The 12935-nt window shown below is 47.1% G+C and overlaps 1 protein-coding gene across 1 annotated transcript in view; it reads left to right on the top strand.

The window, feature by feature from the left end:
* The window catches only part of LOC144762880 (uncharacterized), a 37061-nt gene that overhangs the window by 18763 nt on the left and 5363 nt on the right, over positions 1-12935 (top strand). The gene's annotated exons all lie outside the window — the stretch shown is intronic.

Below are 12935 nucleotides of genomic sequence, written 5' to 3'. Positions count from 1 at the left end.
AAAGCACTAACATGGCTGGCGGTGTCTATCAGACACCGCCAGCCATATTAGGATGTAGGGAAAGTAATGCTTTTCCGTGGCGGCTTTGCCGCCGTGGAAAAGCATACAGACATTCACTTTGGGGGCCCGTTGCGGGCCCCCTGGGTGAAAGTTGCGTGGGGGGTCCACATGGGGGGTACCTATGGTACCCCCCTGCCTTTGCGTGCACGAAGCGGCAGGCACCGCGCGGTGCCTGCCGCTTTGTGCATGCAAATGCACTGCTTTCGTTTTTTACATTGCGGCGGGTGCTGCTTGAAGCAGCACCCGCCGCAATGTAAAACATACAGGATGTGACCGCCAGGGTGGCGGTCACATCCTAATTGCCATGGAGGGACCGCCGCTGCCCATGCGGACGGTCCCTCCTACTCAGGGGTGGCGGACGGACGCAAGTCCGTCCGCCATCCTAATCGGCCCCTAATTGTGGTGTTTAGGGGGATATGATAGATATATTCTGACCAAGTTTAGGTTTGATTCTTTTTTCCGCCTGGTTTCGTTCCCTAATACTAATGACTGGTCCAGACAGCTTTGTAGATGTCCGTGTGATAATTTATCAAATCAATCTACTTTACATGTGACCTTTTTTTGTAAATTTTATGCAATTGAACGGGCCAGATGGATTATAGCCCTTCTAAAGCAGGGTACATGGCGGCAATGCCGTCCGGCTCTTTTATTTTTACAATTACTGAACAATGTGTATTGTGTAGGAATCATGACTGGTTTTTTAAAAAACATTTTGAGGAAAAGAAAATGTATAACTTGCTAGTTTCCTCTGTAGTTTGTAACTTATTATTGATTGTATATCTTTAATGAATTGTTGCTTTTATGATTTTATTAATTTGTAAAATCGAATAAAGCATTTTCTAAGTCTAAGACTTCCACTTCAGACATTTTGAGGATTCTCTTTATTTTTCTTCCCAAAGCTGAGGTACAGCTCAGATGAGAATCCCCACCAGTTGTCATGTTTTGGTGACTCTCTTACATATCTGGCATTTCAGGGTTTGGAACCTGTTTTGATGTTCTGAACCTCATGTAGATAAGTTGATAAGGCATTTATTTTGTCCATTATCACTTTCCACTGGCAAGTACTTGGCTTAGAAACGGTCTTATGCATGAGATGGCTCATGAGATGGCTCATTAGACATTCTACTGTCTTATTACACCTTTATTTATTTATTTTTAAAGTTTTATATAGGGTGAACATGACCCAAGCGGTTATCAGAGCGCTTTATGTACGATTTGTGGAAGACATAGGTAGATAGCTATGCGAGAAGAAGTAGCAAAATATACATTGGGAACCCACTGACATATTAGCGTGCGACACTGAGGCCGTAGTAAATGCCAGGCAGCTGATTAATCAACTAAACAAGATCGGAAACAAAAGGAGAAAAACTTCTAGTTCAGCAATCAGTAAGGCTTTCACTTCCCTTTTGAAGGCACATGTTGAAGGAATCAGTCTTGTTTTCACAGGTAGGGGGTTTCATATTCCCGGGGCTATTCCAGATAATGTACAATTGTAGGTTTTAATTTTTTAAACTTCTTCGGCTTGAGTAGCAGTGTGCTGGTGCTCCTAGAGGGCCAGGAGGCTCCCGATAGTTCGAGCTTATTTGCCAGGTAAAGGGGAGTGTTGAAGTGTAGAACTCTATGAGTCATACATGCAATTTTTAACTGGATCCTTGATTCAAACGGAAGCCAGTTGAGCGATTTCAGGTCCGGAGAGATGTGGTTGGTTTTCTTAGAGCCAGTGGTGAGTCTAGTCGCAGCATTCAAAGATGCTCTAAGGGGGGCTAAACCGAGTTTCGGAAGCCCGCATAGATTAGGATCGACGTATTCTAGTCTTGAGATGACTAGTGCTTGCATACCAGATTTGAAGTTGTCTTGGGAAAGGTAGGGTTTGACTTATCTTAGGCTGCTCATTTGGTAGGTTGCTCCTTTGATAGATGCTCTGATGTGATCCTGCATGTTTAGGTTCTTATCTAGCACAATTCCTAGTGCTTTTGTGGAGTCAATGATGTATGGTGTGCAGTTGAGAGTTTCTTTAGATAATTTTCAACAATCAGGGTTTGCCTATTGGGTGAAATGAGGAGGAATTCCGTTTTAAGGGCTTTTAGTTTGAGGTGGTTAGATGTTAATCAATTAAGTGTTTTGTGTAGAGTTCCGTTGAGTGACTTGATATCTTCAGGGGAAGAGATTTTCATGTACAGTTGGGTGTCATCCGCATACATGTGATATTGGATGTTTGAGGCTTTGAAGATTACAGTAAGTGGTTCAATGAACAGGTTGAAGAGCTTGGGAGAGAGCAAGGCTCCTTGGGGCACGCCCAGTGTGCAGGAACTGGAGTTGGATAGGGTTTGATTGGATTTGACTCTCTGAGTTCTGTTGTTGAGAAAAGAGGCTAACAATTTTAGTACAGTGCCTGAGAGCCCCATCCTACATTCGAAAAGGCTAAGTAGATTGAAATGTTTGACAGTGTCAAATTCTGATGAGAGATCCAGTAGTGTTAGTAGGCAAGATTTATTCTGGTCAAGCAAGGTGAGCGTGTTGTCCACTATATGAGTGATGGCAGTTTCAGTGCTGTGTTCAGGACGGAAGCCCAATTGGAATTGGTAAAGGAGTTGGAATTGCTCAATGTGTTTGCGCAGTTGTTCATGTACACATTTCTCGAGGAGTTTTGCCAGGGTAAGGATGTTTGTGATTGGATGATAGTTTTTCAGGTCTTCAGGGTCTGCGGTGGGTTTTTTGAGGATGGGGAGAACAAGGCCTGCCATCAGGCAGTCAGGGATCTCACCTTGCAGAAGAGAAGCAATAATGATCTTGGACCAGAGTGGGACCAGGGATCCCATCATTTCTTTAACACCTTAGCCGCGGTAGGATTTACCGCGGCGCGCTGAGTTTTTTATAACCCCGCGTTACATGACGAGCTCAGCTCGTCATGAGTGTACGAGAGGCGTACCTCAACACGAGCTGAGCTCGTCATGAGCGTGGAAGGGGTTAATGATCAGAATCATTTAAAGCTTAATCCTGGAAAGACTGAGTTGGTACTCCCAGGCAATAGTGCAACAAGTTGGGGACCTCATTTTTGGCCGACTTCAATGGGATCTTCTCCATCTCCTTCCTTGTCGGTGAAGAGCCTCGGGGTTACTCTCAGCTCTGACCTCTCACTGAAGAGTCAGGTGGGAACGGTAGTCTCATCCAGCTTCTTTCAGTTACGAAAGATCAAGAAAATTGCTCATCTGCTTACTCACTCCGCCCTTATCCAGGTGGTAATCGCTTTGGTCCTCTCCCGTTTAGACTTCTCGAATTCTATCTATTTAGGCCTCCCCCTGGCTCTCTCTAAACGCCTGCAGATTGTACAAAATCAGGCTGCCAGATTAATTTTTAAATGTAATAGGAGGAACTCGGCGAAACCACTGCTAGCCACCTTCATTGGCTTCCTATAGCCCATCGGATTACCTTCAAAGTTGGTTGCCTGATTTTTAAAGCCCTTCATGGCAAAAGTCCTAGGTTCATTAATCATCTGATAAATAAATACGAACCAACCCGCAATCTCCGTTCTGCCCACCTGTATCTCCTCACTGTGCCCCTTTCAAAAAGAAACGACTGGTAACCCTGGGCGTAGTTCGCGGAGCCGCACTCTGCGGAGCTACGCGAAGACACACTTGCACTCCGCGAGCTACGCGTAGCTCCGCGGACATGCGTAGTTGCTTGCTAGAACCGTTCGCGCGCCGTTTTTCGTCTTCGGGAGCGCGGTGCGCGTGTTCGGGGCGCTGCCTGTATGCTCGGGATGGCTAGCGCGCTAAGTTACCCAAGAGGTTTGTCCCGCCCGCTTGCGTTCCCTTATTTCCTGTTCCGGGTCACAAGTCACGTGTTCGTGTTGTGCAAGACATGTTCGGGAACTCATCTTCTCGTTCGCACTACAAAAGTGCGTGGTCGCGCTAAATATCGCGCGAACCTACCCACGCGGTCGCGACGGGCGCAGCCATCTTGGATTTCACACTCTGGCTATGGTTTTGGGCCTACTTTAGCATCTAGCTGATATCTCTTCAATCCTGATCTTTTTACCCACTTTTTCAAACTTTCTTTAGTTATTACCTATCTCTCTCTGTGCCTAGGTTTATATTTTTCATTTTATTTCTACTTTTACAACTTTTTTTCAACTTTTCTATTGTTTTATTTTACTTCCTTCTTTTACCTTGCTTCTTCTTTCCCCTACCTTTTTGTCTTGAACTTTTCTTCTCCCCTCCACCCAGAACCATGGTGAAGGGCGCCAGCAGCATCGGCGGCTCAAAGGGCAAGGCGCCTGTGCCCAAAAAAACCCGGCTGCCTTGCGGCAGAATGCGCCCCTCAGGGGTGACGGCCTGCCAACTTTTTGGGGAGGAGGAGGTGGCTGCCCTGGTCTTTTTTCTCCAGCGCCACCTCCCCTTGACCTTGGCAGCAGGCGGCAGGCCCCGCTCCGGCTACCAGATTGAAGAGCGTCTCCGGCGGTGGGCGAAGGTGCGCCGGGCAGTCTTCCGCTGCTCCGGTATCCGGCGTACCCACCATCAGCTGACCCACCGCTGGGCAGACATTTTGGACCGGGAGCAGGACCTCTTGGACCTGCTTGGTGTCGAGGTCGTGGGTCTTGGTGAGTGGCTACCCAAAAAAAAAAGTGTGTGTATAATTGTATATATATATGTATATATATATATGTATATTACCTACTGGCGGTCGCCAGTAGGTATATATAGTTAGGATTTTTTCTCTATGGGATTTTTGAAAATTCTATGTCTAATAACTTTAGGGTTTGTGGACGGAATTGGCTGAAATTTTCAGGAAAATGGCACATTTTGTTTCTGAGCAGCCCCTGAAAATTGGGGGGGGGGGTTCGTCAAGGGGGGGCCGAGAAAAAAGGGGGGTCCCAAAACGCGTTTTTCCAATGTTAATTTCCATAGGGCGGTTGGCCTCACTTTTAGCCCGAACGGCTGAATGGATTTGCACGAAACTTGGCAAAATTGTAGGGACTGGTAGCCCGATGTGCCTTTGCTAGGTCTCAATATATGTGCTCCAGGGAATTTTGAGAAATTAACGTTCCAAAAAAGATATATATCTGTAACAGCGGACCGGGCAGCGCTCCAGTTCGCGTACTTTTCGCGTTACGGAGCTTTGTGAAGCGAAGCTGATTGGTTCTCCGGCGTCTGTAAACATTCCAAACAGTCCGTAGCGGCCGCCATCTTGTCTCTCGGTAGGATCGAGAGACAAGAGGAGGGCAAAGCGAAGGGGCAAATGACCATAAGGGGGCATAGTAGATCCTCCCTGACCCCCTAGGTTTGATGTGGAGGTTTTAAAAGGGCCCCGCGGGGCAAAAAAAAAAAAGAAAAATAATAATCGAACGGCTGAATGGATTTGCACGAAACTTAGCAAAATTGTAGGGACTGGTAGCCCGATGTGCCTTTGCTAGGTCTCAATATATGTGCTCCAGTGGATTTTGAGAAATTAACGTTCAAAAAAAGATATATATCTGTAACAGCGCTCTGGGCAGCGCTCCACTTCGCGTACTTTTCGCGTTACGGAGCTTTGTGAAGCGAAGCTGATTGGTTCTCCGGCGTCTGTAAACATTCCAAACAGTCCGTAGCGGCCGCCATCTTGTCTCTCGGTAGGATCGAGAGACAAGAGGAGGCCAAAGCGAAGGGGCAAATGACCATAAGGGGGCATAGTAGATCCTCCCTGACCCCATAAGTTTGATGTGGAGGCTTTAAAAGGGCTCCGCGGGGCAAAAAAAACCCCCAAAAAAATGTTTTTTTGGTGGGGTGCGCCCGGTTAGCGTAACGGGAAGCGGACTGGGGAGCGTACTACAAGGAAAGAAGAATGATTGACTTTTAACTTATTGTATGTTTATAGACTTTTTTAAACTTTTTTTTCTGCTGAGTGACGTCTCAGCCTATCTCCACGGGATGCAGTCCCTACCATCTCGGCGTTTAAGCCCAGGGGGACCGGTAGTGTGGGAGAGATAACGGGGCATATTATCAAGGGGGTTTATCTCCGTATTACCTAGCTGTCGCTAACACCAGTTAGCGACCGCTAGTAGGAGATAGCGACCATCTTGGGCCCCACTTTGCATGTCAGTGATATTTATCACTAATGACATGCAAAGTGGGCATGCCAAGATGTTAGCGACTGGAAACAGTCGCTAACATCGCTATCTCCTATTACCAACTTTTGGAGATATTCGCGCTAAGCGCGAATATCTCCAAAAAGTAACACCTGCCCTGAGCAGTTCTTAGCCATGTTATCCAATGGGAGGTGGATAACATGGCTAAGAGCATTAGCTCGGTAATGCATGAATATCGCTGACTTTTCAGCGATATTAATGCATTGCGGCCGTTTTTTATCGCATTTGCGATAAACCTTGATAATAGCAAGGTTTATCTGCGATAATTTCTGACGATGCTTAGCGGTAAAAAATTCGTTGCTAAGCATCGTTAGGGATAAATATCGCTTAACTTTGGTAATATGCCCCAACGTCTGTTAACGTTCGATTCGAAGGAAATCAGGAAGTGTTGAAAAACATTGTCTGCGCCATCTTGCCTTTTTTCAAATGCCACACTTTTGTCGTGCCGGCAGCCATTTTAGATGCCTTGACCAGACCCACTCTCTGCACGCTGTCGATCCTTAGCATGGCTCCCCACCCTCGCAAGCATCTCCCCCAGGCACTGGTCACCCCCGCTCTCTGTCTTATGCATGGGCAATAAACCTCCCCCCATCTGCGCTGCTCTTCCCTGAGAATCACACCCTGTGCCCGCCCGACACCTCCCTTTCGCCCTATTCACTACCGCACCCTCTGACACTCCTCTTCCTCTGTGTCCGATTGTCCAGGCCGGTCCCAGGCTATCAGCTAGCCCTGCAGATGTAGTTTATGGCCCCAGCTGTAAAGAATCACCCCTCTTCAAAGGAGTTATAGTAGATCAAGGCCCACTCCCGATGAGATCCGTCACACCACACGCGTTCCTACTATCTGAAAACCATCCTGTATTGTGATTGGGGAGGGGACCGAGCCTGAAGCGGAAGATTCCAGGGATGACTCTTTGTACATCAAAGTTTTTACAATTATGTGCCACATTAAAAATATATAGCACTCCAACAAAGTAGTAGGATTATAAAACTTTAATAACTTATAAATATATACAACAAAACAAAAACAGTAAAAACATTTAAACATTTTTAGGGAAAAAGAAGGAACAATGGTCAGTAGCGGTCGGTTGTGCGAATAGTCCCAAGGCAGCACAACGTCCAGATTTCTGGACGGCACCCAGGTAATGTTGCCTGGGTGCCGCACTGATTTGGGTATCCGGCGTGGGGCGTCCCGGGGGGTGGGTCGTCAGTAGCGGTCTGTTGTGCGAATAGTTCCAAGGCAGCAGAACGCGCTGAAATGTGGATGGCACCAAGGTGATGTCCAGTAAGTTGCCGCCCTCCGAATAACGGCGTGGGGCGCCCCGGGGGGGGGGGAGGCGGCGTGAACGGGCCTCCCCAGGTGGAGCCTCGTCTACTGTAGTGGGGCGCCCCTTTACCGTTTCAGTTGCCATTCCGTCCGCTTTTGGTCCACTGTGTCAAAATCCGCAATTCAGCTGAGTTGCGCCCACTCTTGCGGTGCAGCGATAGGCGGCTGTCACAGGACTCTCAAAATGGCGGCAGGCTCTTTCCTTTTTGGGCCTGGTCCACTGAAATGGCCCTGGGACACCTTGGAAATCGGACGCTTGTCTGCTAGGTCTTGGACCCCATTCTCGAAAGCGTCCCCTCCGCCTTGAGGATTCTACAAAAGTCTTGGGGGCCCCCGACTCCTGCAGGCTTCCGGTGGGGAGCGGCTGCCATGATTGCTCGCGGAATGACCACGACGGAGCCACGAGATTGTGGTGCTTTCATGCTGACGCCAGCTTCAGTCTGAAACATCCAGAAACAAGGTGGGGCTTTCATCGTTTGGGAAAAAAAAAAGTTTTCATCCAATGAAAAGTGTTATTTTTAGGTCATATGATCAAGCCTTCCATCATTAGGAAACCAAAAGTAAAATGAACCAATGAAAAGTTTTATAAACAAGTCACATGACCTGTTATGCGGCATAGGGTATAAAAAGCGTAGAAAATCCGTTGGCACGTGAGGCGGCGTCAGTAGCGGACCGATGTGCGAATAGGCCGAAGGCAGCACAACGCGCCAAGATCCGGATGGCACCGAGGTGGTGTCCAGCAAGTTGCCGCACTGGTGTGGCCATCCTACAATGCTGAAAGTCGGCGTGGGGCGCCCCGTTGGCCTGTGAGATGGCGGCAGTAGCGGACCGATGTGCGAATGGGGCCAAAGGCAGCGCAACAATATTTTCTGAATAGAAGACACCACAAGGCGCTGAGATGCCAAGATCCGGATGGCACCGAGGTGGTGTCTAGCAAGTTGCCGCACTGGTGTGGCCATCCTACAATGCTGAAAGTCGGCGTGGGGCGCCCCGTTGGCCTGTGAGATGGCGGCAGTAGCGGACCGATGTGCGAATGGGGCCAAAGGCAGCGCAACAATATTTTCTGAATAGAAGACACCACAAGGTGCTGAGATGCCAAGATCCGGATGGCACCGAGGTGGTGTCTAGCAAGTTGCCGCACTGGTGTGGCCATCCTACAATGCTGAAAGTCGGCGTGGGGCGCCCCGTTTGCCTGTGAGATGGCGTCAGTAGCGGACCGATGTGCGAATGGGGCCAAAGGCAGCGCAACAATATTTTCTGAATAGAAGACACCACAAGGCGCTGAGATGCCAAGATCCGGATGGCACCGAGGTGGTGTCTAGCAAGTTGCCGCACTGGTGTGGCCATCCTACAATGCTGAAAGTAGGCGTGGGGCGCCCCGTTGGCCTGTGAGGTGGCGTCAGTAGCGGACCGATGTGCGAATAGGGCCAAAGGCAGCGCAACAATATTTTCTGAATAGAAGACACCACAAGGCGCTGAGATTCGGTTAGCACCGAGGTGGTGTCTAGCAAGTTGCCGCACTGGTGTGGCCATCCTACAATCCTGCTCCGAATAACGGCGTGGGGTGCCCGAAGGGGGGGGGAGGCGGCGTGAACGGGCCTTCCTAGGTGGAGGCTCGTCTGCTGTAGTGGGGCGCCCCTTTACCGTTTCAGTTGCCATTCAGCTGAGTTTCGGCCGCTCTTGATGCTACAGCGACAGGTGGCTGCAACAGGACTCTCAAAATGGCGGCCTGTTCTTTGGATTTGGGCCTGGTCCACTAAAATGGCCCTGGGACAGCTTAGAACTCGGACTCTCGAATTTTTTTTCCTTTCCTCTACATGCAAAAAAAGGTAAATGCCCGGTACGTTACACGCTTCATCTGCCACGATGTACTCTCCAGAGGAACCGAAAAAAAATATAGTTATGGTAACTATACCATGCATCGTCATATGGAGAGGTGGCACCGATTAATTATAGTGCTGCATAAAAGAGAGATTTGGAGGAGAACCCCCGACCTGCCAGTACATTCATCAAAGAAGTGGCACTGACAGCATCAGAGGCAAGGGAAACGGTCCCAAATATTTAGAAGAACTTTGGAAAGATTAAAATTACATGTTTAGATTGTGGCAAATTAATTTCATGTGGACAGATGAGTGTTACTCTAATAAATACAGCATATGAACATCATCATAGTCGATGGTTGGTAGAGACATTTTGACTATATCCTGGACCTGCCCGTCCTCGCCCAAAATGGCGCCGGAATAAATGGGACTCGTAACTCCTTGTTGTGTACTGGTTGCACAACCTTGATATCACGAGATACGTATGCAGTTTTAAAGCACATGGCGGGCGGGGACGAGAATAGATTGAATATTTCGATATCCCTATTGATATTAGGTTCTGATGTGTTATTGATTACTGTACTATTGAAAGTTCGAATTAACGTCACCCATGGTACTTGCCCGCAAATGTATATCTAGATAATTTTATTGTAACTGGCCCTGTCGTATTTTAATTATAAAATGTACGTCCACCGATTCCGCAACTGTTAGACACCTTAGTTCTTGCAACCTAATGGCCCGCCCGTTACGTTCCTCTACAGTGTAAATGTCTACTCATCATATACGATTACAGTTTGCTCCGTGGCCGGCCCACGTGGTTATAGGCCATTATTTGTATAATGACATTTTCACAATAAAGGTTTTTAAAAGAAAACATGGTAGTAGTATATACATTGGTAAAGTTTTTAATAATAGTCACTGTTTTAGAATCAGTAAAAGGCAAGTGAAATAAAGCAGACCAATTACATGAAGGGTAAAAGGTATAATACGCAGGAACGCAGTAAAGATAAATGGTCAAGGGCTGTTGTGTTTTCTACTCCTGCAACATAAAGTGATCGATAAGAATCTCATATTCAGGCGTATCGGCGACTAAGACAGCAGGCCGACCCTCTTTTGCTCAACGGCTCCGTCATGGGACGAAGAAACGCCCTTTTTCTTGAAAAAGGAATATATTTTACTTGCAGGACAGTTGTAAATTTTCCGGGAAAGTACATTAGCCTGGAACATTATAACATATATTTAAGAAAAAATAATGTTCGAAAGTAATAAAAAGCGTAATTTTTAGGTCATATGACCAAGCCTTTCATCATTAGAATAAGAAAAGTAAAATGAACCAATGAAAAGTTTTATTAACAAGTCACATGACCTGTTATGCTTACGTTACGCGCTGCGCGTCGCGCCACGGATCACTTCCGGATGCGCTAACGCGGCGCGTCATATGACGCATTACGCGACAACGCAGGTCCAGAATATAGTCAAAATGTCTCCACCAACCAGCGGTCGGAACACAACCCCTTTCAGCAGGCTAAATAGTTCTGTTAAATGACAACAGAAGGGACAGGCAACAAGAACCATCAGTCAAAGAGGGGAGGGCTAGTTCTTCTCTACCGGGTCACGTTGGGGCGCTACCGGAACTGATCGAATTGGTAGTCTACAGTGTTTCTGGATGTTTCAGACTGAAGCTGGTGTTAGCATGAGAGCACCACCATTTCGTAGCTCCGTCGTGGCCATTCCACGAGCAATAATGCTAGCCGCTCCCCACCAGAAGCCTGCGGGAGTCGGGGGCCCCCAAGACTTTTGTAGAATCTTCAAGGCTGAGGGGACGCTTTCGAGAATGGAGACCAATCTCTAGCAGACAAGCGTCCGAGTTCCAAGGTGTCGCAGGGCAATTTTAGTGGACCACGCCCAAATCTGAAGAGCCGGCCGCCATTTTGAGAGTCCTGTGGCAGCCGCCTATCGCTGCACCGCAAGAGCGGGAGCAACTCAACTACATGGTGAGCGAGACGCTGTAGTCGAAAGAGCGGGCGGTAAACAGCTGAATAGCGGAAGAGGCACAGTGTAGCAAAAGCGGGCGGAATGGCAACTGAAATGGTAAAGGGGCGCCCCACTACAGCGTGTCTTTAGGTGAAACGGATTGTGGGACAAGGTCAAGAATGGAAGAGTTACCAAAAGGCAAATAGTTCCGCTTGATCCCGGGAGCCGGCCACCTATGTCGGGGGCGATCTCAGGCTACACCAGGAGAACACGTCTTGGGGAGGGAGCCGGAGCCAAGCGCCCCCTCCGAGTCCGCGCCATCACACCGTCCCTCGGGGGCCTCCGTCAAGCGGTTCAGGGTGGCACCGCATCACATTGTTCACAAATGCAGTCACGTCCTCAAACAGCCCCCACTTTACTTTGAGAATAGTGAAGCTGAAGCAAGTGCAAATAGGCTTCAGACAGTGTTACAAGCACTCCTCAAAACTTTGAACCATCAGAGTGCATGAGTTTCATGCTCGATCGATTGAGCTAGCCGGATCGGGCAACAAAAAGTATAAAATAGTTATGTATATAGTTGTTTAATAAAATGTTTTACCCTGTTACTTTGCTGGTGTGTTGTATATATTTGTAATATTTGCATAGAGTTTATCGTTATTTTGGGCGGGGTGGGTGGCGGAGCCGAGCTGTATTGCAGCCATCATGGTGTGGAGTTCAGTTCATCTCACTAGTTTTGTATTTGTCATGAGGGGTTGTTCCTAATGTTTCTATTTTAGCGAGGTCAAAAAGAGATCCCATTAGTGGCCTACTGATTTTGCTCGATTCCTTTTGTTTTTTTACACGATTTTTCGCTATCTGCAAAGACTAAACAGAGTATTGCGACTCTGTGCTTGTTTGTAAATAGAGAATGAACCAAAGAGAACCAATTCTAAAACAGTAAATGCTTGGATAACAATCAATCAAATGGAGAGAGAAGCAGGCACGACGGATTACAACGGGGGCAAAGGCCTGCGTTAACTACCTTTCACTATCTGCAAAGAGAGAGTACTCCTAATAGAAATGAGGGGGGGGCAGCATTCAAAGCAGATCAGTGTGCATAAACACGAAAATGTTTTTTCTTACCACGTACTTGATATTCGACAGCTTATGATATTTGCTATTAAAAAACCATTGAAATTCACTGAAAAAACCATAGGTTATAGACCATATATAGTTAGGAATTAGCATTTACAAAACCTTGAAAATTCACTGAAAAAACCATAGGTTATAGACCATATATAGATAGGAATTAGCATTTAAAAAACCTTATTTTACTCACACAAAACCATTGAAATTCCATATATAGTTAGTTGTACTAACTATATATCGCGCACCCGCAATCCACTGCTGATCATGTCACATATTACATCATTCATGACATGGTCAGTGACATCACTGATGACATCACTGATGACATCTTAAATGACATCACTGATGACATCACTGATGACATCTCAAATGACATCACTGATGACATCACTGATGACATCTCAAATGACATTACTGATCACATCACTGATGACATCATTCATGTGATAATACGATGAACCTCTTCAGACTCTAATATAACCTTAGATACACTCAGTGTAAAC

The sequence above is a fragment of the Lissotriton helveticus genome, chromosome 6 (assembly GCF_964261635.1).
Source record: "Lissotriton helveticus chromosome 6, aLisHel1.1, whole genome shotgun sequence".
Classification (NCBI taxonomy): domain Eukaryota; kingdom Metazoa; phylum Chordata; class Amphibia; order Caudata; family Salamandridae; genus Lissotriton; species Lissotriton helveticus.
Note: the sequence above shows the minus strand (reverse complement) of the source record. Positions and strands in the feature narration are given on the sequence as shown.